The sequence below is a fragment of the Danio rerio genome, chromosome 4 (genome assembly GCF_052040795.2).
Source record: "Danio rerio strain M-AB ecotype USA chromosome 4, GRCz13ab, whole genome shotgun sequence".
NCBI lineage: Eukaryota > Metazoa > Chordata > Actinopteri > Cypriniformes > Danionidae > Danio > Danio rerio.
In genome coordinates, this window is record NC_141024.2 from 60,327,169 (window position 1) to 60,354,179 (window position 27,011).

General features: G+C 41.8%; 4 protein-coding genes and 10 non-coding genes across 16 annotated transcripts in view; 13 read left to right on the forward strand and 1 right to left on the reverse strand.

The window, feature by feature from the left end:
- Positions 1–27,011, forward strand: part of LOC141381800 (uncharacterized) — an 887,475-nt gene that overhangs the window by 580,803 nt on the left and 279,661 nt on the right. The gene's annotated exons all lie outside the window — the stretch shown is intronic.
- The window catches only part of LOC137489694 (uncharacterized), a 247,946-nt gene that overhangs the window by 143,430 nt on the left and 77,505 nt on the right, over positions 1–27,011 (forward strand). The gene's annotated exons all lie outside the window — the stretch shown is intronic.
- LOC137491131 (uncharacterized) overlaps positions 1–27,011 on the reverse strand; it is a 246,740-nt gene that overhangs the window by 23,812 nt on the left and 195,917 nt on the right. The gene's annotated exons all lie outside the window — the stretch shown is intronic.
- Positions 1–27,011, forward strand: part of LOC100331072 (NACHT, LRR and PYD domains-containing protein 3-like) — a 57,513-nt gene that overhangs the window by 7,355 nt on the left and 23,147 nt on the right. The gene's annotated exons all lie outside the window — the stretch shown is intronic.
- trnag-ccc (transfer RNA glycine (anticodon CCC)) lies at positions 13,094–13,164 on the forward strand. The gene has a single exon. It is a non-coding gene; the product is annotated as a tRNA-Gly (tRNA).
- trnag-ccc (transfer RNA glycine (anticodon CCC)) lies at positions 14,048–14,118 on the forward strand. The gene has a single exon. It is a non-coding gene; the product is annotated as a tRNA-Gly (tRNA).
- On the forward strand, positions 14,525–14,595 carry trnag-ccc (transfer RNA glycine (anticodon CCC)). The gene has a single exon. It is a non-coding gene; the product is annotated as a tRNA-Gly (tRNA).
- trnag-ccc (transfer RNA glycine (anticodon CCC)) lies at positions 15,161–15,231 on the forward strand. Its single transcript has one exon. It is a non-coding gene; the product is annotated as a tRNA-Gly (tRNA).
- trnag-ccc (transfer RNA glycine (anticodon CCC)) lies at positions 15,320–15,390 on the forward strand. Its single transcript has one exon. It is a non-coding gene; the product is annotated as a tRNA-Gly (tRNA).
- trnag-ccc (transfer RNA glycine (anticodon CCC)) lies at positions 15,797–15,867 on the forward strand. Its single transcript has one exon. It is a non-coding gene; the product is annotated as a tRNA-Gly (tRNA).
- Positions 16,558–16,628, forward strand: trnag-ccc (transfer RNA glycine (anticodon CCC)). Its single transcript has one exon. It is a non-coding gene; the product is annotated as a tRNA-Gly (tRNA).
- Positions 18,465–18,535, forward strand: trnag-gcc (transfer RNA glycine (anticodon GCC)). Its single transcript has one exon. It is a non-coding gene; the product is annotated as a tRNA-Gly (tRNA).
- Positions 18,624–18,694, forward strand: trnag-ccc (transfer RNA glycine (anticodon CCC)). The gene has a single exon. It is a non-coding gene; the product is annotated as a tRNA-Gly (tRNA).
- On the forward strand, positions 20,398–20,468 carry trnag-ccc (transfer RNA glycine (anticodon CCC)). The gene has a single exon. It is a non-coding gene; the product is annotated as a tRNA-Gly (tRNA).

Below are 27,011 nucleotides of genomic sequence, written 5' to 3' on the forward strand. Positions count from 1 at the left end.
GTAGACCAGCTTGGTCTTGCTGGTGAAGCTGGTAGATAAGCTTGGTCTTGCTGGTAGACCAGCTTCGGCTTGCTGGTCAGGTTAGTCTACCAGCTTGGTCTTGCTGGTCATGCTGGTCTACTAGCTTGGTCTTGCTGGTTATGCTGGTAGACCAGCTTCGGCTTGCTGGTCATGCTTGTCTACCAGCTTAGTATTGCTGGTGATGCTGGTCTATGTTTGGTGGAAAAGCAAGACAAAACTACACTGTTAAAAATTGTCCCGTTAAAAAAACAGTAAAATACTGGCAGCTGCAGTTGCCAGCAATGTACTGTTATTTTACAGTATGTTGCTGTAAAAATACATGGACTACATTGATTTACACAATACTCAAGTGAACTCATTTTGCTCACTGAAAGCAACTGCCTCAACTTGGTCAACTGCTGAATGAGTTTATGAGGTAATGTGCTATATATGCTTAGAAGCATACTTATAATGATAACTTATTTTAGTTAATTAGAAAAGTTCGGTTTAACTCTAATGTCTTATTTTTCACAACAGCACACAAACATGTAAATCTGGAATCACCAGAGAGATTCTGACTGCATCAGCAACTAAACAGCCGCTATCTTTAAATAGAGAAACATGCAGAATAACATCAGCAGTTCATTGTTCATCTTTAACTCATACACTGGCTCTACTCTCCTCCACAACGGTGACAGACAGAAGAAATTAGCTTCAGGTTTTACAGTAAAATACTGTTTTTTCCTTGATTTAACAGTAATCTACTGGCAGCTGTGGTTGCCAGCAATATACTGTTTTTTTACAGTCTACTTCCGTTGTGTAAATTAACAGTATATTACTGTTAAAATACATTTTTACACTGTGTTTTTACCTCTCACACCTTTAACCCTTTAAACCCCAGAGCATATACTTCAGTTTTAATTGAAGTGTCCACACTACTGAGTGTTCAAGAAACATGGAGCAAAGCTGAAGTAAATTCATTAATTAACTGACTAATTAAATGATAATTGAGGATTAACAATGAACAAATGAAGAAATACTGAAGGGAAAAAACAAGAACAGAACATACAAAACTTTAATCACAGCTTTATAATGAAATAACCTAAAGAACAACAAATGATTAAATCATTTAAATGATCAGCGGATGATTAAACAACTCTACAAACATCATCACCAGCTACACTTATTACTTAATACATGTATTTTTGTATAACATCTACTAAAGTTCTTCTTGAGAAAAAGTGAAAGTTTTACGTCACCATCATGGAGAACAGAGTTTGCTTTAGTTGGGCTCTTAGCCCTGTCATATTTAACATTTATAAATCTTGGCTGCTTCAATTGTTAAGAACTTTGTTTAAAAAGCTCCTTTGTTGTGGCAAGCCGGCCAAAAACCCAAATAAGATCTGGTGATGTTCATGTTGCTATTAAATGGCAGAGTCTGTTCTCATTTAGTATAATAAAATTTACTGCTCCTATTCAATGTTAAATCTATTGTTTTACATTATATGTCTATATATGGCAACAATTTCTGGAAGTTTTTAAGAATATCTTGGACAATAACACTGCTCTATGGTGTAAATCGCACTCATAGAGACATCAATAATCAGCATATGAACCTCAATAATGGTGACAACTAACAAAATTAACAGTTTAACTCACAAACAGGCAACTCAAAGTCTAAACATAAACAACAGCAGAATCAAACGCAAATAAAGAAAACTGTGAGACCATTATACAACATTTATTTATACCGCAATGCATGCTGGGATATTTGTACCGTGCCACTCCCAGCATGCATTGCAGCATGAAACATTTGAGATGTTACCATTGTTGAGATACAAGGTCAGATTCATGAGGTCTGAGTGTGTAGTTGTCATAATTGAACTGTTTTTGTATGTTATTTCTTAACTGTTAAGTAATTACGGAGGTATCTTTTCTGTTTCCACTTCCCATTAATTAAATTAATACCTGCAACTAAGCATAAAATCTATTGCATGAGGCCCTTCTTCCAGATTTATAACAAAACATTTATCAGAACTAATTTCAGACAAATAGATTTCTCTATTTATTGACTTTCCAACTTTATTGCTATAGTACAAACATTTTGTAAACTCTGTATTCAAGCAGATGGAAAGTCTTCTTAAATGACATCAAGGGTGAAGAACCCAACTAAACCAGCCCCTCACTCCATTACGGTGACACAAAAAACACCTTAATTTCTGTTGGATCTCAATGAGAATAGTATGGAAGTCAAATCAGTCAGTAATAAGTGTGTCTGCTGTTGTTTGTGGAGTTGTTTAATGATCCTCTGCTGAGACTGAAGCTGTTTTATTTTATTTGATTTTATTTAATGTTGTAACTCAAGTCACTGTTTGTGTTTCTTGTTTATTTTCTTCAGTAATTGTAATTATTAACAGCAGGTGTTCATCAGTGTCTGAATTCACTCATTAGTGTTCATTAAAACTGTCAGGTGAACTATATTAGTTAACTAGTGTATGAAATAGTGAACAAGGACACAAAGCTTGATTTCAAACACAGACTTCAAAACATCGAATCTGAACTCTGTTCGCTCACAGTTTTCTGCAGTTGGTTTCTTTCTCGAAAACAAAAATGTTACCCAGAAAGCACTGTTTTTAACAGAATATTACTGTTTTAGTGAAAAAACATTATTTTACTGTAGAATCTGACCGTTTTTTAACAGTAATTTTTTACAGTGTACCAACACAACTCCATTTTTTATATATAGTGATGTAAACTTAGAATGGAATGACATTATACTGTTTAATAAATTAAAGCTCCAGTAAGACACTTATTACACACAAGTTGTTCAATAGTCCTCATTACTGTGAGTAAAATAGTACTTAGTTGTATAAAGGGTTAAAATAATATTGTCAACAGCAGGTTCATAGTTTAGTATCAGATGAAAAACCTAAAACTTTAATTAATCGGTTTCTTCTTCTTTTTCTTTGGGTTTTACTGGCGGTTGGCAACCAGACTTGTAGGTGCATTACCGCCTCCGACTGGAATGATTGAACAATAACTGAAGTGTAAAAATAGAGGGGAGGGGGAGAGGGGGAGGAAAGAGGGAGGAAATGAAAAATAAAATAAATGAATAAATAAAAAATGTGGGGTGGAGTGGGCTAACAATTAATTCCTCAGATTATATTATCTCTATATTCTTTTCTCTAAATGGGTTTCTTAAACAAATTTAATTATATCGTCATATACCTCACTAGATTTATTCCCTAATAAACAGCCAATGTGAAATCCTGAAGTTTACTCTTTTTAACTGCTTGAATAAGATCGTATCGTTCTTTATTATATTTACTACAGTGGAATAAAACATGTCATATTGTTTCTTGTTGATTACAGTGTACATTGCCCAGTTAAGTGTTTCCCTATTTTATATAAAATATGGTTGAGTCCAGTATGACCTATTCTCATCTGAGTTATAATCGTACTTCCCTATGATTTCTGTTCTCCCTCCTTCCAGCAACGACTTGTTTATGTATATTTTATAGATGTCTGCCTGTTTCATTCTTATCCCAGTATAATTGCCATACTGATTGTCCTTAATTTGATTTGAGCTTCTGCTTTACTCAATGGGACTTCTAGATCTACTTCACTAATTCTGAGAGCTTGTTTGGCCAGAATGTCCTCCTTTTCATTGCCTTTCACACCCACGTGGGCAGGAACCCAAATGAAATATACAGATTTGCCCATCATTTTAACATAATATGTCTTACAGAGTATGTGAACTCTATTAATTACTGCAAAACATCAGAATGTTATTTCGCATTACGTCCATATAGGAGTGATTCAATCTTTCAACACTTAGTCTCAGTGGATTATATAAATTAAACAAAATTAATGTGTTAATGTTTGGAGTAAAAGTTTTGATCAACTTCAAATACTGAAAGTCTTTTTATGTGAGAGAGATAGCAGATGTTGTGTGAGGTGGAAAATGAAGGAGAAATGTATTATGTCATGACTGCAACAGTGAGTGGCAAAAAATACTGAAAAAAAAAGACTTTGCCAACAGATTAAAAACAAATCTTGATTCTATTATTTCTGAAACTCAGTCTGGGTTTATAAAAGGCCGCCATGTTTCTAATAACATAACATTAGTTTTGGATTTGCTTGATTAAGCTGATTCTATTCATTCAGATGGTCTTATTCTTTTTCTTGATTTTTATAAAGCCTTTGATACGGTTGACCACCAGTTTCTGTTTAAAGCATTGAGGTTTTTTGGAATTGGGAATACTTTAGTTAACACTATGGCTTTGTTTTATAAAGGAATTAATAGTTCAGTGATTGTTAATTTTAATACTTCTAATGGATTTGATATTTTGTGTGGTATTAGGCAGGACTGTCCAATCTCTTCCTTTTTATTTTTATTAGTTTTTTTTAGTCCTTAAGCATTGTGCAAAATCAAGATTTGAAAAAAAATTCTGTTTTTGAAAGGGAGATTAAGATTTCACAACTGGCAGATGACACCACTTTATTTCTAAAAGATGACTCAAACGTATGAAAGGCTTTAAATTTAATTTCTGATATCTCAAGTGTTTCTGGTCTAAAGCTGAATATCTCCAAATGTGAGATAATGCCTGTTCATATTTTGAGTTAGGAATATATAGAAGATATTCTTGTTAAATCCACAATTAAATGGTTATTTATTTATGTTACTAAAAATCTTTTAGTGAGACAGCACTTGAATTTTTTTTTTGTCTAGGATCAGAAAAACTAAAAATATTCTTAATTCCTGGCTACAATGGGACCTGTCGTTATATGGAAGAGGGTCTTTCTCATTTTGTATATCCGACTTCATCTTTATTTGTTGGGAACAAAGTGGCCAAAGAAATTAATACTGTTTTCTTGAAATTTATCTGGAAGAAAAAACCTCTTAAATTAAAAAAGGAAGTTCTTTCTAATAGTAAAGCAGAGGGGGTGTAAATTTATTAGATTTTTCTGACACCATATACATTTTTTAAATTAATTGGATAAAGAGATGCCTAACCAATCCAACGTCTTTTTTTTTTTATTCACAACTACTTTTTTTTTTTAACAAAATCTGTAGTCTTTTGTTTCTTCTTAAATTTAATTATCTTCCCTACAAGCTATCTTTAGCTTTGTCTAAATTCCAATCAAAAACAAATAGTTATTTTTCCAAAGTTGGTTTAAAAATAATATTAATTGGATCCTTTGGTAGGTTATAAATGGTTCAAGAAAGAATGTTTCCTGCATCATCAAACAAGCACTTTTTTCCAACTTCTCCTAATGAATTTAATAAAGTTGTTAAGGCAATATCACCCGGTTTAGTTCACCTAGTTAAAAGTCACTGTACATTTAACTATAAATTTGCTTTTAGAAGTAGTTAGTCTGTTAGATAAGAAACATAACAATAGCTTTGTGCGTCAAATTTTCCAATTTAAAAGGAAAATTTATTCTAGAGGAAAGTTTTACTGGAGGTCTTTGGTTAAGGATATAGACTGGAATAGAACCTGGCTTTTACCTGGGTAATATTCCATTTCCAACGAGACAAGAGAAATACATTTTAAAATTTTTACATAAAATCTGCCCTGTAAATTCTAGTATTTACAATTTTTTGGACATCGACAGCTCCTGTTCTTTCTGCAAACAAGCAGAGGAGACACTACTATAGTGATGGCCAACCCTGTTCCTGGAGAGCCACCTTCCTGCAGATTTCAGTTGCTGCCAATATCAAACACACCTAAACCAATTAATTAGGACCTGAACACCACGTGATAATTACAGGCACACTGTAAAAAATTGCTGTTAAAAAACGGTCAGATTCTACGGTAAAATAATGTTTTTTCACTAAAACAGTAATATTCTGTTAAAAACAGTGCTTTCTGGGTAACATTTTTGTTTTCGAGAAAGTAACCAACTGCAGACTGTGAGCTAACAGAGTTCAGATTCGATGTTTTGAAGTCTGTGTTTGAAATCACACTTTGTGTCCTTGTTCACTATTTCATACACTAGTTAACTAATATAGTTCACCTGACAGTTTTAATGAACACTAATGAGTGAATTCAGACACTGATGAACACCTGCTGTTAATAATCACAATTACTGAAGAAAATAAACAAGAAACACAAACAGTGACTTGAGTTACAACATTAAATAAAATCAAATAAAATAAAACAGCTTCAGTCTCAGCAGAGGATCATTAAACAACTCCACAAACAACAGCAGACACACACTTATTACTGACTGATTTGACTTCCATACTATTCTCATTGAGATCCAACAGAAATTAAGGTGTTTTTTGTGTCACCGTAATGGAGTGAGGGGCTGATTTAGTTGGGCTCTTTACCCTTGAACTCGTTTAAGAAGACTTTCCATCTGCTTGAATACAGAGTTTACAAAATGTTTGTACTATAGCAATAAAGTCGGGAAGTCAATAAATAGAGAAATCTATTTATCTGAAATTAGTTCTGATAAATGTTTTGGTATAAATCTGGAAGTAGGGCCACATTCATTAGATTTTATGCTTAGTTGCAGGTATTAATTTAATTAATGAGAAGTGGAAACAGAAAAGATACCTCCGTAATTACTTAACAGTTAAGAAATAACATACAAAAACAGTTCAGTTATGACAAATACACACTCAGACCTCATGAATCTGACCTTGTATCTCAACAATGGTAACATCTCAAATGTTTCATGCTGCAATGCATGCTGGTAGTGGCACTGTACAAATATCCCAGCATGTATTGCGGTATAAATAAATGTTGTATAATGGTCTAACGGTTTTCTTTATTTGTGTTTAATTCTGCTGTTGTTTATGTTTAGACTTTCAGTTGCCTGTTTGTGAGTTAAACTGTTAATTTTGTTAAATTTGTTTTCACCATTATTGAGGTTCATATGCTGATTATTGATGTCTCTTTGAGTGCGATTTACACCATAGAGCAGTGTTATTGTCCAAGATATTCTTAAAAACTTCCAGAAATCATTGCCATATATATATAATGTAAAACAATAGATTTAACATTGAATAGGAGCAGTAAATTTTATTATACTAAATGAGAACAGACTCTGCCATTTAATAGCAACATGAACATCACCAGATCTTATTTAGGTTTTTGGCTGGCTTGCCACAACAAAGGAGCTTTTTAAACAAAGTTCTTAACAATTGCAGCAGCCACGATATATAAATGTTAAAAATGACAGGGCTAAGAGCCCAACTAAAGCAAACTCTGTTCTCCATGATGGTTACGTAAAACTTTACGGAAGGGGAAGGAAGGACTCCGGCTGGAGAGGGGGGTGAAGGGGGGCAGGGGGGGCAGGGACTCCGAAGGAGTAATTTGCTCGAGGAACACTCCTTGCAGAGATAGAGCTGGGAGGTGGCAGCACTATATATAATTATATATTTATATTAAACATATAGATATATAAATATATGATGGGGTAATCTAGGGCCTTGGAGGGGCGTTTTTACTGACTCTTGCGAGAGTCGAAGCTCTTGGCTCTCCTGCGGGAGAGAGAGCTGTATGTGACATCTCCAGCTGGAGTCGGGAAAAGGAATGGTCGGTGAAGCCCCAGCTGGAGGGTGAAATGGCAGTTGGGCGATGACCCCTGCGGGGGTCCGGTGCTCGGGATTAACTCCGCGGGAGTTAGAGCGTGAGGGTGACAGCACTATATATAAATATATATTTATATGCGTGGGTGCATATATATATACATATATATAAATAAATTTAAAAATAAAAGATAAGTGTGAGAAATAAACAAAAAATAAACATAAATAAAAGCTAGGGCCGGGGAGGGTCGGTGACATGACTCGTGTCACAGCTCGGGGTTGGGTGAGCTATTTAGCTGGCTCCAGTAGGAGTCCGGAAAGATGAGGGGGAGGTGAAGACTCTTACTGAAGGGTGACGGGCGGTATAGGTGCTCTGGGGGTGTTCCTGCGGGAACAGAGCGTGAGGGTGACAGCACTATATATAAATTCATATTTATATGCGTGGGTGCATATAGATATAAATTTATATAAATAAAATCAAACAGAGAGAAAAATAAATAGTGCTATACTATATGTCATTATGGAATGACATATAATATAAAAAGCTAAGGCCAGGGCAGTGAGATGATTCCTGCGGGAATCGAAGCTCGGGGTAACGCCCCTGCGGGGGCCAGAGCCATGGGGGGGGCAGGGTCCTACAGAAGTTAGAAAAGTTGGGGGGCAGTGAAAACTTCTGTGGCAGCGGCCGGGGGGGGGGGGGGAGGGGGGGGGGGCAGGGTTGACAAGGGGGCCTGGGCAGGGAGAGAACTCCTACTGGAGTTAGGTGAGTGAAAAGGGGGAGAAGGCTGAGTGCAAATCAGCTGGAAGGAAGAAAGGAAGTTAGATGGCTGGGTCATGCCCGCGCCCTTGGGAGACTGGGTAGTTCCTATGCCCTCGAGAAGCTGGTATGGTTGGGTTGTATTCTCTCCCTGGACTAGGCCCATGCCCTTGGCCCCTGGGATTACTGCGTCTGCTGGTGAGGGTCCTCTGAGCTTCCCTGAGATGGCTGTGGCTGAGTCAGATATAAGATTTGAAGGCGTCGGGAGACCACCTTCCTAGTGTTTGTATGTGTTGTTACGATAGCCCTTGTGTGCTGCTGTGGTGGTGGCTCCAATTCTGAATGAGTGACGGGATTATGAATCTGGTGGGAAGCTTGAATAGTCCTATGACTTTAAGGTGTTTTGAAACCAAAAATGGTATTGAACGGAATGTGTGGATGTGTTGAGCAGTGAGAAACTGATGAGGTGTTCTGGGGTAACTTAAAATGTATAAATGAATGCTGACGCAAATTGTGTATGCTGTGGTTATGAGATTATCATCCTTAAAGGAGAGATGGAGTCAGCTGCGGCTCTGCTTCTGATACCAGTTTCTGAAAATAAAGCAAAAAGAGAGTCAGCGATTTCCTATGCAACTAGGAACATGTAGAACAGTAATTATTATTTTTTAATTTTTTTTAGAATGTATTGACGATATTGCCCGTTAGAAGCGCATTGGCGGCCCCGATAATATACCCCACGAAGGGGGCAGCATCTGTGTAAAAAGGATATACTGAGGATGAAATTGAATAGCTAATAAATGAATGGCTTCTATTCCAGCGCTTAAGGAAGTAAGTATAAGCAGGTCGCATGCTTTAAGCGTCACCTGATGGTTACAAACCTTTATAAATTCTTTTCTGTTAAACCAGGAGTCGCCAAATATGGTACCAATGGGCACCAGGTAGCCCACGAGGCTCTCGTGTGTTGCTCACAGGCCTGTTCTAAAATAGCTCACCATAACGCCACTTACAAGTAAGCTTTCTCTAATATAGAAGTAATCATTTAAAAATGAAAATGTTTGCAAAGATAAATAAAATAGTGTTGCACGTTGATATATTAATTACGGGGTATTTCCTACCCTGTTAAATCATTGTTGGTAACTTTGAGAGAATCATAACATGATCAGTGACTACACCTGGATGAATATTATTCATTATAAAAAAATAACCAAAAACTTAAATTATAATTATAAGTAAATTGAGCAATTTGTTATTTGAGAAGTGTTTATCCAACTGGTAGCCCTCCACGTTAATCGGTGCCCGAAAGTAGCTCTTAGTTTCAGAGGTTAGTGACTCCCGTGTTAAACGCTAAAGACAACATTTTGAAGAAAGCTGAAAACCTGTAACCATAGACTTTCACAGGAAGGAAATAAATAATAAGGAAGTCAATGCGGCTGTCCGTAGTGCCCAGCCACAATTCATGACACTTCGTATTCTGCCGCGCCGCGGAGCGCTATTTGTATAATTGATTAGTTTATTTGATAAAGTATGAATGCTTGAGTCTGGTGTGCATTAATCTACTATTCTCTGTCGTAAGTGCGTCGCGTCACCGCGCCGTCGGCGCCTCTGGTGCGCGACGCCCTTCAGGCAGAGTTTGTTACGGCCAAGATCGGATTTAGATCATTTCTCTTCTATTCCGGAGATTGCTGCTGCGAGATGAAGTAGGTGAGTGACGAAAAGGCATCCCTGCGGGATAATGCGCATGTGTGTTTGATGTTCTAGATGGAGAGCAGTTTATGCTTAGCGTGATATTTTTCTTCCAGAATATAAAAGGGGACTGATTGTCGATTTATTCAAGTAGCTTATTAATGCTTGAAATTCTATCACTCCAAATTGATGCTTAAGAATTCTATAGAAGTGCTTAAGCCGGAGGTTCTTCCGCAATGAGAATGCAAATATTAGAAAACCGGTCACTAGTTTAGCTGGGGGATATTAGGGAGAGAGAAACGGGAACTTGTAGGTGAATTACGTGCAAACACCGTAGTTATTGGCGAAATCCAGCGGATCGTTTTTAAGCATAAATGTGTGGGCTACTTTTGCATCCGAATGTTAAACGGACTACGAAATGTAATTGTGACCTCCGATTGCCAGAAATCGGGTGGCGGGTGTAATGTTGATTGCAACCGAGCGCTGCAGCCGTCTAGATTAGAGAGATTGCTTGGTTTATAACGTGATAATTTAAGCATATTCATCAGGTAGAATCATGCTGTTAAAGCTGAAAAAGGCAGAATTATGAGGAGATGAAAGAGCCGTTATTAGACGTTTTTAGAAACGTTCTAATGTCCATTTCAGTAGGGCTGGTATGGATGTGCTTAACAGGGAATTGCTCTGTGATTTCTGGTGTAGTGTTGGTGGACGGCTAGTGAGGTTGTGGGAAGGGAGCGCCGAGATCGGCTGTGCTTCAGTAGACGAAACCTGGAATGAGAAATTCAGAAAATTAGGTCAGTTACAAACGTAATTCAGTAAAAGCATAAACATATTGACAAAAGTCGACAAGTAATTTCTATTCTATAATAGAAAATAATCAGCAGTAGCTGCGAGCTTGTAAAAATGAGAGGGGGAAAAAGCAATGATACGCAAGGTAGAGGGGCGGGGTGCGTAGGTGGTAAGGATCGCTGTAAGAGGAGGACTGGAGTGTGCACTGGAATCGGGAGCTGCAGGATGGAAGAGGTGAGGTGGGATTCCCAAGAGTTGCTTTATTGTCCGGGAGATAGGTTTTATCCGTGTTTAGAATTATGATTGCTGCAATATGTCCAAATCCAATATTGCTTTTTAATCCTTTCCTTGATTCTCCGGGGAGGCGGAGAGATTGCGGGTTTAATGTCTGTTTAGGATAGGGGGTGTGGCAGGAGCGTGTTATGTCCTGGGGGTGGCGGTGAAGACGTGGATTCGCAAGTGTTTTGGGTTTAATGCAGCGGCTTTGAATTATGGTCCCGGCGTCTAGGAGTTTGGAGGAGTTCAGTGACAGTCGTTGTTGGATATGAGTGACACATGATGATGCTGGAGAAGGTACGTAGCGGAGCTGGGGATTGCATTGTGATCTGGCTGGAGTGGATAGGCCTACGGCCTCTCGTTGGAGCCTCGGTCTCGAGCTGACTTTCATGCTGGGCTGGTTGTTGTTAAGACGGGGCTGGTGTTTCAGGGAGCCCGGAGCTTTCTTTCTTGTATGTAGCTGCGCTGATGCTGTTGTGATCTCAGCCGCCGTCGCTGTTGTTGTTGTTTTTGTCATTTTTTGTAGTTGCTGACGATAGTATTAAAGGTGGTGTGGTATTGTAGTTGAAGAATAGTAGGAGATGTGGAGGATCCGTTTTGTCCTTGAGTAACTTTTGGAGGAGCTAGAGCGGACCTGTCGTTTGTTTCTTCGGAAAACGAAGATAAGGGAGTAATGTCTAGCTAGGCTGCTTATAGTGGGTTAGGATAGATCTGATTGGCTAACTAATGAGTGTAGATAGGTGGCCAGCTGCTGTCAATTATATCACGTGCTCCTCTCGAAATTAGTTTAAAAACTTCACTTAAACTGTTTTCGTATGATAAGACCATATATATCTCTTAAAGCAGCGCAAATGTTTGTGCATGCTATGATATTTTCACGTATGTCTTATTGTGCAATAATCTGGGGTCAAGCAACCCAGTCAGTTGTTAAGCCTGTAATATCTCTTTACAAACAAACTTTAAAAGTAATGGATCAGAAACCAATAAGATGGCACCATTGTCAAATTCTTAAAAAATATAATTTGTTAAGTTTTGATAGTTTTTTAAAGTTTTCGTTTTTAAAAAACATGTTTAAGTGTATACATGGTCTTGCTCCTAAAGTAGTTTGTGAGTTAATAAATAAATTTAGTAGTGATGGGGCGAAGACTAGAGGGGCAGTAAGTGGGAATTGTAGAATCCGCAGATGCAGATCCGCGGTGGGTCAGTCATCCTTTTCAGTAAAAGGTTCACATCTATGGAATGCCATGCCTGTTCATTTAAAGTTACAATCAGAACTCCCAGTTTTTGCTGTAAAACTGAAAGAATGGTTGAAATCTTTACAGCAATGTGAACATTAAGCATTACTCTTTCAGGTTGGTCCCATTTACATTTCTCTTTATCCATATGGACTTGCATCTTATGTTTATGGCTCTGTAAATATTGTACATGTTTGTTGTATTGTGTTTTATTCTTGCCGGTTTTCTTTATTATTATTATTATTTTTTTTTTAATAATGTAAAGCCTAACCAGGGACGAGGGCTGCAAATTAGCTTTATGCTATAAGCCCTATGTACACAACATCGGTTATCTTTGTATAACAATGTCAAGTGTAGTGTCCCTGTAAAATAAACAAGCAAATAAAAAAAAATATATATATAAAAATCCTGTTTTGTGTTGCTAATCTTCCAGCTCTGGGTAACAGCCTTGCAGCAATCACACCCCACTAGGACCGATGAATGAGCATATCAACATTGGTGGTTCAGTGGTAGAATTCTCGCCTGCCACGCGGGAGACCCGGGTCCGATTCCCGGCATATGCAAATCCTATTTTGTGTTGCTACTCATCCAGCTCTGGGTAACAGCCTTGCAGCAATCACACCCCACTAGGACAGCAGTATGAGCATATCAGCATTGGTGGTTCAGTGGTAGAATTCTCACCTCTCACGCGGTAGAGCCGGGTCCGATTCCCAGCCAATGCAATTCCTATTTTGTGTTGCTAATCTTCCAGCTCTGGGTAACAGCCTTGAAGCAATCACACCCCACTAGGACAGATGTATGAGCATATCAGCATTGGTGGATCAGTGGTAGAATTCTCGCCTCCCAAGTGGGAGAGCCGGGTTCGATTCCTGGCCAATGCAATTCCTGTTTTGTGTTGCTAATGTTCCAGCTCTGGGTAACAGCTTTGCAGCAATCAGACCCCACTAGGACAGACAATTGAGCATATCAACATTGGTGGGTCAGTGGTAGAATTCTCGCCTGCCACGCGGGAGACCCGGGTCCGATTCCCGGCCAATGAAATTCCTGTTTTGTGTTGCTAATCTTCCAGCTCTGGGTAACAGCCTTGCAGCAATCACAACCCACTAGGAAAGCATGATGAGCATATCAGCATTATTGGTTCAGTGGTAGAATTCTCGCCTCCCACGTTGGAGAGCCGGGTTCGATTCCTGGCCAATGCAATTCCTGTTTTGTGTTGCTAGTCTTCCAGCTCTGGGTAACAGCCTTGCAGCAATCACACCCCACTAGGACAGATGTATGAGCATATCAGCATTGGTGGTTCAGTGGTGGAATTCTCGCCTGCCACGCTGGAGACCCGGGTCCAAATCCCAGCCAATGCAATTCCTGTTTTGTGTTGCTACTCTTCCAGCTCTGGGTAACGGCCTTGCAGCAGTCACACCCCACTAGGGCAGCACTGTAAGCATATCAGCTTAAATGTTTCACTGGTAGGATTCTTGCCTGCCACGCGGGAGACCCAGGTCAGATTCCTGGCCAATGCAATTCCTGTTTTGTGTTGCTACTCTTCCAGCTCTGGGTAACAGCCTTGCAGCAATCACAACCCACTAGGACACATTTTTGAGCATACGAGCATTGGTGGTTCAGTGGTAGTATTCTCGCCTGCTACGTGGGAGACAAGGGTCCGATTCTCAGCCAATGCAATTTCTCTTTTGTGTTGCTACTCATCCAGCTCTGGGTAACAGCCTTGCAGCAATCACACCCCACTAGGAGAGCAGTGTGAGCATATCAGCATTGGTGGTTCAGTGGTAGAATTCTCGCCTCCCACGCGGGAGAGCCGGGTTCGATTCCCGGCCAATGCAATTCCTGTTTTGTGTTGCTAATCTTCCAGGTCTGGGTAACAGCTTTGCAGCAATCAGACCCCACTAGGACAGACAATTGAGCATATCAACATTGGTGGGTCAGTGGTAGAATTCTTGCCTGCCACGTGGGAGACCCGGGTCCGATTCCCGGCCAATGCAATTCCTGTTTTGTGTAGCTAATCTTCCAGCTCTGGGTAACAGCCTTGCAGCAATCACACCCCTCTAGGACAGATGTATGAGCATATCAGCATTGGTGGTTCAGTGGTAGAATTCTTGCCTGCCACGAGGGAGACCCAGGTCTGATTCCCGGCCAATGCATATTCTGTTTTGTGTTGCTACTCATCCAGCTCTGGGTAACAGCCTTGCAGCAATCACACCCCACTAGGACAGCGGTATGAGCATATCAGCATTGGTGGTTCAGTGGTAGAATTCTCGCCTCCCACGCGGTAGAGCCGGGTCCGATTCCCGGCCAATGCAATTCCTGTTTTGTGTTGCTAATCTTCCAGCTCTGGGTAACAGCCTTGCAGCAATCACACCCCACTAGGACAGATGTATGTGCATATCAGCATTGGTGGTTCAGTGGTAGAATTCTCGCCTGCCACGCGGGAGAGCCGGGTCCGATTCCCGGCCAATGCAAATCCTGTTTTGTGTTGCTACTCTTCCAGCTCTGGGTAACAGCCTTGCAGCAATCACACCCAACTAGGAGAGCAGCATGAGCATATCAGCATTGGTGGTTCACTGGTAGAACCCTTGCCTGCCACGCGGGAGACCCGAGTACGATTCCTGGCCAATGCAAATCCTGTTTTGTGTTGCTAATCTTCCAGCTCTGGGTAACAGCCTTGCAGCAATCAGACCCCACTAGGACAGCACTATGAGCATATCAGCATTGGTGGTTCAGTGGTAGAATTCTCGCCTGCCATGTGGGAGACCTGGGTCCGATTCCCGGCCAATGCAAATCCTGTTTTGTGTTGCTACTCATCCAGCTCTGGGTAACAGCCTTGCAGCAATCACACCCCACTAGGACAGCAGTATGAGCATATCAGCATTGGTGGTTCAGTGGTAGAATTCTCGCCTCCCACGCGGTAGAGCCGGGTCCGATTCCCGGCCAATGCAATTCCTATTTTGTGTTGCTAATCTTCCAGCTCTGGGTAACAGCCTTGAAGCAATCACACCCCACTAGGACAGATGTATGAGCATATCAGCATTGGTGGATCAGCGGTAGAATTCTCGCCTCCCACGCGGGAGAGCCGGGTTCGATTCCCGGCCAATGCAATTCCTGTTTTGTGTTGCTAATCTTCCAGCTCTGGGTACCAGCCTTGCAGCAATCACACCCCTCTAGGACAGATGTATGAGCATATCAGCATTGGTGGTTCAGTGGTAGAATTCTTGCCTGCCACGCGGGAGACCCAGGTCCGATTCCCGGCCAATGCATATTCTGTTTTGTGTTGCTACTCATCCAGCTCTGGGTAACAGCCTTGCAGCAATCACACCCCTCTAGGACAGATGTATGAGCATATCAGCATTGGTGGTTCAGTGGTAGAATTCTTGCCTGCCACGCGGGAGACCCAGGTCCGATTCCCGGCCAATGCATATTCTGTTTTGTGTTGCTACTCATCCAGCTCTGGGTAACAGCCTTGCAGCAATCACACCCCACTAGGACAGCGGTATGAGCATATCAGCATTGGTGGATCAGCGGTAGAATTCTCGCCTCCCACGCGGGAGAGCCGGGTTCGATTCCCGGCCAATGCAATTCCTGTTTTGTAATGCTAATCTTCCAGCTCTGGGTAACAGCTTTGCAGCAATCAGACCCCACTAGGACAGACAATTAAGCATATCAACATTGGTGGGTCAGTGGTAGAATTCTCGCCTGCCACGCGGGAGACCCGGGTCCGATTCCCGGCCAATGCAATTCCTGTTTTGTGTAGCTAGTCTTCCAGCTCTGGGTAACAGCCTTGCAGCAATCACACCCCACTAGGACAGATGTATGAGCATATCAGCATTGGTGGTTCAGTGGTGGAATTCTCGCCTGCCACGCTGGAGACCCGGGTCCAATTCCCAGCAAATGCAATTCCTGTTTTGTGTTGCTACTCTTGCTGTTGCTACTCTCAGTGGTAGTATTCTCGCCTGCCACGCGGGAGACCCGAGTATGATTCCTGGCCGATGCAAATCCTGTTTTGTGTTGCTAATCTTCCAGCTCTGGGTAACAGCCTTGCAGCAATCACACCCCACTAGGACAGATGTATGAGCATATCAGCATACATCAATTCCATACATCATAAGTGGATCAATTCCACCACTGAACCACCATTGCTGACCCATGTTGTTTTTTGCCTTTGTGTTATGTGAGTGCTAAAAGGCCGTCAACCAGAGTTGTTACAGGAGCCACACAAAAAGGTGGTCTTTTTGGGACCCCACTAGGACAGTAGTAACAGCATATCAGCATTGGTGGTTCAGTGGTAGAATTCTCGCCTCCCATGCGGGAGACCTGAGTCCGATTCCCGGCCAATGCAATTCCTGTTTTTTGTTGCTACTTTTCCAGCTCTGGGTAACAGCCTTGCAGCAATCACACCCAACTAGGACAGCAGTATTAGCATATCAGCACTGGTGGTTCACTGGTAGAATTCTTTCCTTCTATGAGGGAGACCTGGGTTCCATTCCTGTCTAATGCAATTGCTGTTTTGTGTGGCTCCTGTAACAACTCTGGTTGACGGCCTTTTAGCACTCACGTAACACAAAGGCAAAAAACAACATGGGTCAGCATTGGTGGTTCAGTGGTGGAATTCTCTCCTGCCACGCTGGAGACCTGGGTCCAATTCCCGGCCAATGCAATTCCTGTTTTGTGTTGCTACTCTTCCAGCTCTGGGTAATGGCCTTGCAGCAGTCACACCCCACTAGGGCAGTACTATAAGCATATCAGCATAAATGGTTCACTGGTAGAATTCTTGCCTGCCACGCGGGAGACCCGGGTCCGATTCCTGGCCAATGCAATTCCTGTTTTGTGTTGCTACTCTTCCAGCTCTGGGTAACAGCCTTGCAGCAATCACACCCCACTAGGACAGTAGTAAGAGCATATCCGCATTGGTGGTTCAGTGGTAGAATTCTTGCCTGCCACGCGGGAGACCCGAGTACGATTCCTGGCCAATGCAAATCATGTTTTGTGTTGCTAATATTACAGCTCTGGGTAACAGCCTTGCAGCAATCACACCCCACTAGGACAGATGAGTGAGCATATCAGCATTGGTGGTTCAGTGGTAGAATTCTCGCCTGCCATGTGGGAGACCCGGGTCCGATTCCTGGCCAATGCCAATACTGTTTTGTGTAGCTAATCTTCCAGCTCTGGGTAACAGCCTTGCAGCAATCACACCCCACTAGGACAGATGAATGAGCATATCAGCATTGGTGGTTCAGTGGTAAAATTCTCGCCTGCCATGCGGGAGACCTGGGTCCGATTCCCGGCCAATGCAAATCCTGTTTTGTGTTGCTAGTCTTCCAGCTCTGGGTAACAGCCTTGCAGCAATCACACCCCACTAGGACAGCAGTATGAGTATATCAGCAATGGTGGTTTAGTGGTAGAATTCTCGCATCCCACGTAGGGGACCTGGGTCCGATTCCTGGCCAATGCAAATCCTGTTTTGTGTTGCTAATCTTCCAGCTCTGGGTAACAGCCTTGCAGCAATCACACCCCACTAGGACCGATGAATGAGCACATCAGCATTGGTGGTTCAGTGGTAGAATTCTCGCGTGCCACGCGGGAGACCCGGGTCCGATTCCCGGCCAATGCAAATCCTATTTTGTGTTGCTACTCATCCAGCTCTGGGTAACAGCCTTGCAGCAATCACACCCCACTAGGACGGATGTATGAGCATATCAGCATTGATGGTTCAGTGGTAGAATTCTCGCCTGCCACGCGGGAGACCTGGGTCCGATTCCCTGCCAATGCAAATCCTGTTTTGTGTTGCTACTCTTCCAGCTCTGGGTAACAGCCTTGCAGCAATCACACATCACTAGGACAGCCATTAGAACATATCAGCATTGGTGGTTCAGTGGTAGAATTCTCGCCTCCCATCTGGGAGACCTGGGTCCGATTCCCGGCCAATGCAATTCCTGTTTTGTGTTGCTACTCTTTCAGCTCTGGGTAACAGCCTTGCAGCAATCACACCCCACTAGGACAGATGAATGAGCATATCAGCATTGGTGCTTCAGTGGTAGAATTCTCGCCTGCCACGCGGGAGACCTGGGTCCGATTCCCGGCCAATGCAGTTCCTGTTTTGTGTTGCTAATCTTCCAGCTCTGGGTAACAGCCTTGCAGCAATCACACCCCACTAGGATGATGAATGAGCATATAAGCATTGGTGGTTCAGTGGTAGAATTCTCGCCTGCCACGCGGGAGACCCGGGTCCGATTCCCGGCCAATGCAAATCCTATTTTGTGTTGCTACTCATCCAGCTCTGGGTAACAGCCTTGCAGCAATCACACCCCACTAGGACAGCAGTATGAGCATATCAGCATTGGTGGTTCAGTGGTAGAATTCTCGCCTCCCACGCGGTAGAGCCGGGTCCGATTCCCGGCCAATGCAATTCCTGTTTTGTGTTGCTAATCTTCCAGCTCTGGGTAACAGCCTTGCAGCAATCACACCCCACTAGGACAGACGTATGAGCATATCAGCATTGATGGTTCAGTGGTAGAATTCTCACCTCCCATCTGGGAGACCTGGGTCCGATTCCCGGCCAATGCAATTCTTGTTTTGTGTTGCTACTCATCCAGCTCTGGGTAACAGCCTTGCAACAATCACACCCCACTAGGACAGCAGTATGAGCATATCAGCAATGGTGGTTTAGTGGTAGAATTCTCACGTCCCACGCAGGGGACCTGGGTCCGATTCCCGGCCAACGCAGTTCATGTTTTGTGTTGCTTCTCTTCCAGCTCTGGGTAACAGCCTTGCAGCAATCACACCCCACTAGGACAGACAATTGAGCATATCAGCATTGGTGGTTCAGTGGTGGTATTCTCGCCTGCCACGTGGGAGACATGGGTCCGATTGCCAGCCAATGCAATTTCTCTTTTGTGTTGCTACTCTTCCAGCTCTGGGTAACAGCCTTGCAGCAATCACAACCCACTAGGACAGCATGACGAGCATATCAGCATTGGTGGTCAGTGGTAGAATTCTCGCCTCCCACGTGGGAGAGCCGGCTTCGATTCCCGGCCAATGCAAATCCTGTTTTGTGTTGCTAGTCTTCCAGCTCTGGGTAACAGCCTTGCAGCAATCACACCCCACTAGGACAGATGTATGAGCATATCAGCATTGGTGGTTCAGTGGTGGAATTCTCGCCTGCCACGCTGGAGACCCGGGTCCAATTCCCAGCCAATGCAATTCCTGTTTTGTGTTGCTACTCTTCCAGCTCTGGGTAACGGTCTTGCAGCAGTCACACCCCACTAGGGCAGCACTGTAAGCATATCAGCTTAAATGGTTCAGTGGTAGGATTCTTGCCTGCCATGCGGGAGACCCAGGTCAGATTCCTGACCAATGCAATTCCTGTTTTGTGTTGCTACTCTTCCAGCTCTGGGTAACAGCCTTGCAGCAATCACACCCCACTAGGACAGATGATCGAGCATATCAGCATTGGTGGTTCAGTGGTAGAATTCTCGCGTGCCATGTGGGAGACCCGGGTCCGATTCCCAGCCAATGCAAATCCTGTTTTGTGTTGCTACTCAACCAGCTCTGATAACAGCCTTGCAGCAATCACACCCCACTAGGACAGCACTATGAGCATATCAGCAATGGTGGTTTAGTGGTAGAATTCTCGCATCCCACGCAGGGGACCTGGGTCCGATTCCTGGCCAACGCAGTTCCTGTTTTGTGCTGCTTCTCTTCCAGCTCTGGGTAACAGCCTTGCAGCAATCACACCCCACTAGGACACATGTTTGAGCATATGAGCATTGGTGGTTCAGTGATAGTATTCTCGCCTGCCACGCGGGAGACCCGAGTACGATTCCTGGCCGATGCAAATCCTGTTTTGTGTTGCTAATCTTCCAGCTCTGGGTAACAGCCTTGCAGCAATCACACCCCACTAGGACAGATGTATGAGCATATCAGCATACATCAATTCCATACATCATAAGTGGATCAATTCCACCACTGAACCACCATTGCTGACCCATGTTGGTTTTTGCCTTTGTGTTATGTGAGTGCTAAAAGGCCGTCAACCAGAGTTGTTACAGGAGCCACACAAAAAGGTGGTCTTTTTGGGACCCCACTAGGACAGTAGTAACAGCATATCAGCATTGGTGGTTCAGTGGTAGAATTCTCGCCTCCCATGCGGGAGACCTGGGTCCGATTCCCGGCCAATGCAATTCCTGTTTTTTGTTGCTACTTTTCCAGCTCTGGGTAACAGCCTTGCAGCAATCACACCCAACTAGGACAGCAGTATTAGCATATCAGCACTGGTGGTTCACTGGTAGAATTCTTTCCTTCTATGAGGGAGACCTGGGTTCCATTCCTGTCTAATGCAATTGCTGTTTTGTGTGGCTCCTGTAACAACTCTGGTTGACGGCCTTTTAGAACTCACATAACACAAAGGCAAAAAACAACATGGGTCAGCATTGGTGGTTCAGTGGTGGAATTCTCTCCTGCCACGCTGGAGACCTGGGTCCAATTCCCGGCCAATGCAATTCCTGTTTTGTGTTGCTACTCTTCCAGCTCTGGGTAACGGCCTTGCAGCAGTCACACCCCACTAGGGCAGTATTATAAGCATATCAGCATAAATGGTTCACTGGTAGAATTCTTGTCTGCCACGCGGGAGACCCGGGTCCGATTCCTGGCCAATGCAATTCCTGTTTTGTGTTGCTACTCTTCCAGCTCTGGGTAACAGCCTTGCAGCAATCACACCCCACTAGGACAGTAGTAAGAGCATATCTGCATTGGTGGTTCAGTGGTAGAATTCTCGCCTGCCACGCGGGAGACCCGGGTACGATTCCTGGCCAATGCAAATCCTGTTTTGTGTTGCTAATCTTACAGCTCTGGGTAACAGCCTTGCAGCAATCACACCCCACTAGGACAGATGAGTGAGCATATCAGCATTGGTGGTTCAGTGGTAGAATTCTCGCCTGCCATGTGGGAGACCCGGGTCCGATTCCTGGCCAATGCCAATCCTGTTTTGTGTAGCTAATCTTCCAGCTCTGGGTAACAGCCTTGCAGCAATCACACCCCACTAGGACAGATGAATGAGCATATCAGCATTGGTGGTTCAGTGGTAAAATTCTCGCCTGCCATGCGGGAGACCTGGGTCCGATTCCCGGCCAATGCAAATCCTGTTTTGTGTTGCTAGTCTTCCAGCTCTGGGTAACAGCCTTGCAGCAATCACACCCCACTAGGACACATGGTTGAGCATATGATCATTGGTGGTTCAGTGGTAGTATTCTCGCCTGCCACGTGGGAGACAAGGGTCCGATTCTCAACCAATGCAATTTCTCTTTTGTGTTGCTACTCTTCCAGCTCTGGGTAACAGCCTCGCAGCAATCACACCCAACTAGGAGAGCAGCATGCGCATATCAGCATTGGTGGTTCACTGGTAGAACTCTTGCCTGCCACGCGGGAGACCCGAGTACGATTCCTGGCCAATTCAAATCCTGTTTTGTGTTGCCAATCTTCCAGCTCTGGGTAACAGCCTTGCAGCAATCACACCCCACTAGGACAGATGTATGAGCATATCAGCATACATCAATTCCATACATCATAAGTTTATCAATTCCACCACTGAACCACCATTGCTGACCCATGTTGTTTTTTGCCTTTGTGTTATGTGAGTGCTAAAAGGCCGTCAACCAGAGTTGTTACAGGAGCCACACAAAAAGGTGGTCTTTTTGGGACCCCACTAGGACAGTAGTAACAGCAAATCAGCGTTTTTGGTTCAGTGGTAGAATTCTCGCCTCCCATGCGGGAGACCCGAGTCCGATTCCCGGCCAATGCAATTCCTGTTTTTTGTTGCTACTTTTCCAGCTCTGGGTAACAGCCTTGCAGCAATCACACCCAACTAGGACAGCAGTATTAGCATATCAGCACTGGTGGTTCACTGGTAGAATTCTTTCCTTCTAAGAGGGAGACCTGGGTTCCATTCCTGTCTAATGCAATTGCTGTTTTGTGTGGCTCCTGTAACAACTCTGGTTGACGGCCTTTTAGCACTCACATAACACAAAGGCAAAAAACAACATGGGTCAGCATTGGTGGTTCAGTGGTGGAATTCTCTCCTGCCACGCTGGAGACCTGGGTCCAATTCCCGGCCAATGCAATTCCTGTTTTGTGTTGCTACTCTTCCAGCTCTGGGTAATGGCCTTGCAGCAGTCACACCCCACTAGGGCAGTACTATAAGCATATCAGCATAAATGGTTCACTGGTAGAATTCTTGCCTGCCACGCGGGAGACCCGGGTCCGATTCCTGGCCAATGCAATTCCTGTTTTGTGTTGCTACTCTTCCAGCTCTGGGTAACAGCCTTGCAGCAATCACACCCCACTAGGACAGTAGTAAGAGCATATCCGCATTGGTGGTTCAGTGGTAGAATTCTCGCCTGCCACGCGGGAGACCCGAGTACGATTCCTGGCCAATGCAAATCCTGTTTTGTGTTGCTAATCTTACAGCTCTGGGTAACAGCCTTGCAGCAATCACACCCAACTAGGACAGATGAATGAGCATATCAGCATTGGTGGTTTAGTGGTAGAATTCTCGTCGAAGTAAAGCCAAAACATTTAATGAAGTAAAAAGAGATGATTGGGTAGTTGTAGAAACAAATGATGGAATATTGGAAGAAATTAAAAATTACTATGACAAGTTATTTAGTGCAGAAGGTGTGATAGAGGAGGACAAAGCAGAATTACTAAAACAAATAAAAACAACAGCAGGAGAGATAGAAAAAAAGGAATGTGATGAACAAATAAACGAGGAAGAAATAAAAAGAGCAATTAACGAGTTAAATAAAAATAAAAGTCCAGGAATAGATGGGTTGGGGAATGAGTTTTATATAGTTTTTAAAGATATTTTAACTGGAATTTTAAAAGAGGTATATGAGGAGATTTTTAAGGAAGGAGAATTAAATGTAAGAATGGGAATGGGATTAATGAAATTGATATATAAAAGGAAAGGAGGAAAAAATGATTTAAAGAATTACAGACCAATAACAATGCTAAATACAGATTTAAAAATTTTATCTAAAGTTTTAGCCAACAGACTTAAAGAAATAATGCCAAGTATAATAAAAACAAACCAGGTATATGGAGTAAAGGGAAGAGACATAGCGGACACAACAATTAGCATTAAAGACACAATAAGATACATGAACGAAAAGAAAAAAAGAGGCATTTTAATTAGCTTGGATTTTGAAAAGGCATAGAGTTGAGCACAGTTTTTTATTTGATATTTTACAGTTTTGGATTTGGGGAGAATTTTTAAAAATGGATTGGTATTTTATACAAAGGGGCAACAACAAGAATTAAATGTAATGGTTTTTTAACAAATAATGTAAACATCACACGATCGATCAGACAAGGGTGTCCGCTATCAGCTCTTTTATATTCATTAGTGGCAGAACCCTTGGGATTAATGATAAAACAAGATGAGGAGATAAAGGGAATAGGACTTGATGGACAAGAAACAAAAATATTCCAATACGCAGATGATACCACTCTTTTAATGAAAGATATCGAAAGTGTAAAGAAAGCAATGCAAATTATGCAGAAATACTGTCGAGGATCAGGAGCAAAAATAAATGAAAGTAAAACGGAATACATGAGATTAGCAGAGGTAGGGGATTTAGCAGAGCTGTTCACTTTTAAAGAAACTAAAGAAATCAAGATTTTAGGAGTTTTAATGGGGAAGGATGAAAAGAAAGCAGATGATACAATGTGGGAGGAAGTGCTTGGAGGGATTGAGAAAAGATTAAAATTCTGGAAAAACAGGACATTAACATTAAAAGGGAAGGTTTTAGTGTTAAATGTTTTAATGGTGTCAAAGCTGTGGTATATTTTATATGTGTCTGCAATGCCGATGTGGGCAGAAAAAAGGCTGAAAAAATGTTTTTTAGATTTTTTATGGGAGGGGAAACCGGCAAAAATAGCACATGCCACTTTAATAGGGGAAGTGGATAAGGGAGGACTGGGGTTGATGGATGTAGAACAAAGAAAAAATAGTTTGAGGGTCAAAATAATAAAAAAGTACTTTGACAAAGAAACTGCAGCAACGTGGAAAGGAACTGTGGGATATTTTTTAAATAAATGTGGTAATTTTAATTTGGGGGACAGTATTTTATGGATGAAAACAAAAAAACTGGATGGCGGAGAGGGTGCCGGATTTTTATAAAGAATTGTTAAGAGCTTGGGGCAAATTTTTAAACAATATGCATTTTAAACCTCTAGGGAGAGAGAACATTTTAAATCAAGGGAGGGAGATTTTTTTAAAGAAATGGTGGGTGGCAGGAATAGTTAAAGTAAGGGACATTTTATATGAGTTTAAAGAAGGTTTTTTACCAGTACAATACAATATTGATGCCATGGAAGAAGCAAAGGAAGAATATAGCAGACAAGAAATAAAGAATAAGTACGGAATAATTAAAACTGCAATCCCTCAAGAATGGATTCAAAAAATTGAAAATAAAGAAGATGACGTTGATGGAATGGAAGTGTATGTGAGAATAGGGGAGAAATTGAATGATTTTAAGGAATGTACTGTGAAAAGTTTTTATTGTGTTTTTAGGGATGCAGTTTTTAAGAAACCTGTGGCAAATGAATACTGGATGCAAAAATACGAGATAACAAATGAGAACAACATATGGGAAAACATGAGAGGTATTTTTATACAAACAAAACTGGCAAACTTAGAATATTTTATAAGACACAGAGTGATTTTTACTGATGCCATTTTAAATAAAATTGGGATGGAACAAGATGCAACATGTAAAGTGTGTAACGAAGATGATGAGGGGCTTTTACATCTGTTTTTACATTGCAAACAGTTGGATGATTTTAATGAAAGATGTAAAGAAATGATCTCAATATTAAAAGGGGAGGAAGAAACGGAATGGAATAAGGTTTTAATGTTGGGATTGGAAAATGAATGTGCATGTAAAAACAAAAAGCTAATTAACTTGCTGATAATGTTGATGAAAAACGCAATATGGGAAAGAAGAGTTGTAATGAGGAAGGAAAAAGTGCAACTAAATGTATGGAACATTTTTAAAAGAAAATTCGTAAAGTATGTACAATGTTTGTTTTATTATTTTTATCATGAAGAAAAAGTTGATGTTTTTTACAATGTTTTTACGGTTGAAGTATGTCAGATTTTAAAGTACTGTGAATTGGACATTTCTCTTTTAAAGGACTGAAAGGACCCTGGAAATAAGACCATCAACCACTAATTGACTTCTTTTAGAATGAGACAACTTGTGCAAATATGTGTAAAATGTTAAATTGTAATTGTATGAACATTTCCACATTTCCTAATAAAAATTTAAAAAAATCTCATGTGAACTCAGAAGTAAAGCAGGGTTGGGCCTGGTCAGTACTTGGATGGGAGACCGCCTGGGAATACCAGGTGCTGTAAGCTTTTTGAATTACGTCATTTAGCAGCTAATACACTTCCCCGTGTCACAGCTCTGCTGCTAGTATCTTTTCAAGCATTAATTTTCTGTGGGTGGGGTGGGACAACAGAAAACACGGGTAAACAATTGAGGGGACAAGGGCGTTGCTTCTGTCTATGCTGTGTCAATTTAAGCTGAGCTGTGCTCGGCTCCTGGTGCTGCACCTGTTTCTAATAGGCAACTCTTGATGGCCTCCCTCACTTACGGCTATCCCACCCTGAGCACGCCCGATAGTTGGTACGTTCCAGGAAGTGTTTGTGGCAGTTGTCAAGGGAGAAAGGCTCCCCCTTTTCTTTGTTTATTTACGTTGTTTTTTAGGACTTTTTGTTAGTTTAAACCACCTGACAGCAGCAAAAGTGCTAGCTGGAAGGTGGTTTCACCTTCTTTTGTTTTTGCTACACCTGTTTTTATTTCTTTAATAAATATGGCTTTTTGCAATTAATCATGATTACAAAAAAGTGTGATTAGTTATTTAAAAAAAAAAAAAAAAAAAAAAAAAAAAAAAAAATATATATATATATATATATATATATATATATATATATATATATATATATATATATATATATATATATATATATAAGTATAAAATATTTTTTTCCATATGTGGTGTTATTAAATTAGTCTAAAAATGTATTAATCAATAATAAAAATGTTTTTAGGGAGATGACTGCTGCCCTTAATCCTCGCTTCCGACCCCCATCCAGAGATGATTTGTCCAACACTTTTATTCCTGCATGGTACTCTGTTGAGAAACAAAATGTTATTCAGGAATTAGCACAAGTGAGTAAGGCTGCTATCACATGTGATGGGTGGACCACTATTTAACAATCACTGTGCGCTACATCAGTGAGGGACACATTAAGCAAAAAGTGCTAAACACCAAACCTGTGTATGAGTCACAAACAGGCCTTGTGGTGGCAGATGAAATAAATGGCATTATGGAGGAATTTCAGATAAACACTAAAGTTGTAGCTGCCACAGTAGACAATGCCAGCAATATGGATTTTGCACTGAAGAATCTTAAGCTTTTAAAGGTGGGGTGCTTTGCTCACACCCTAAACCTGGCCGCACAAAATGTTTACAGCATCAGTGCTATTACAAAGTGGTGTTCCAAACTTCGAGCTGTTGCAGTGTGGCTGAGAAGGTCCTCCATGGCAAAGATTGTGTTGCGGGAAAAGCAACAACTTCTCAGTAAGTAGAACTTTCTCATTAAGTAATTCTCAGAAAGTAATGTTTGTTTTACACATATTTTTCTTCTTCAGTAGATT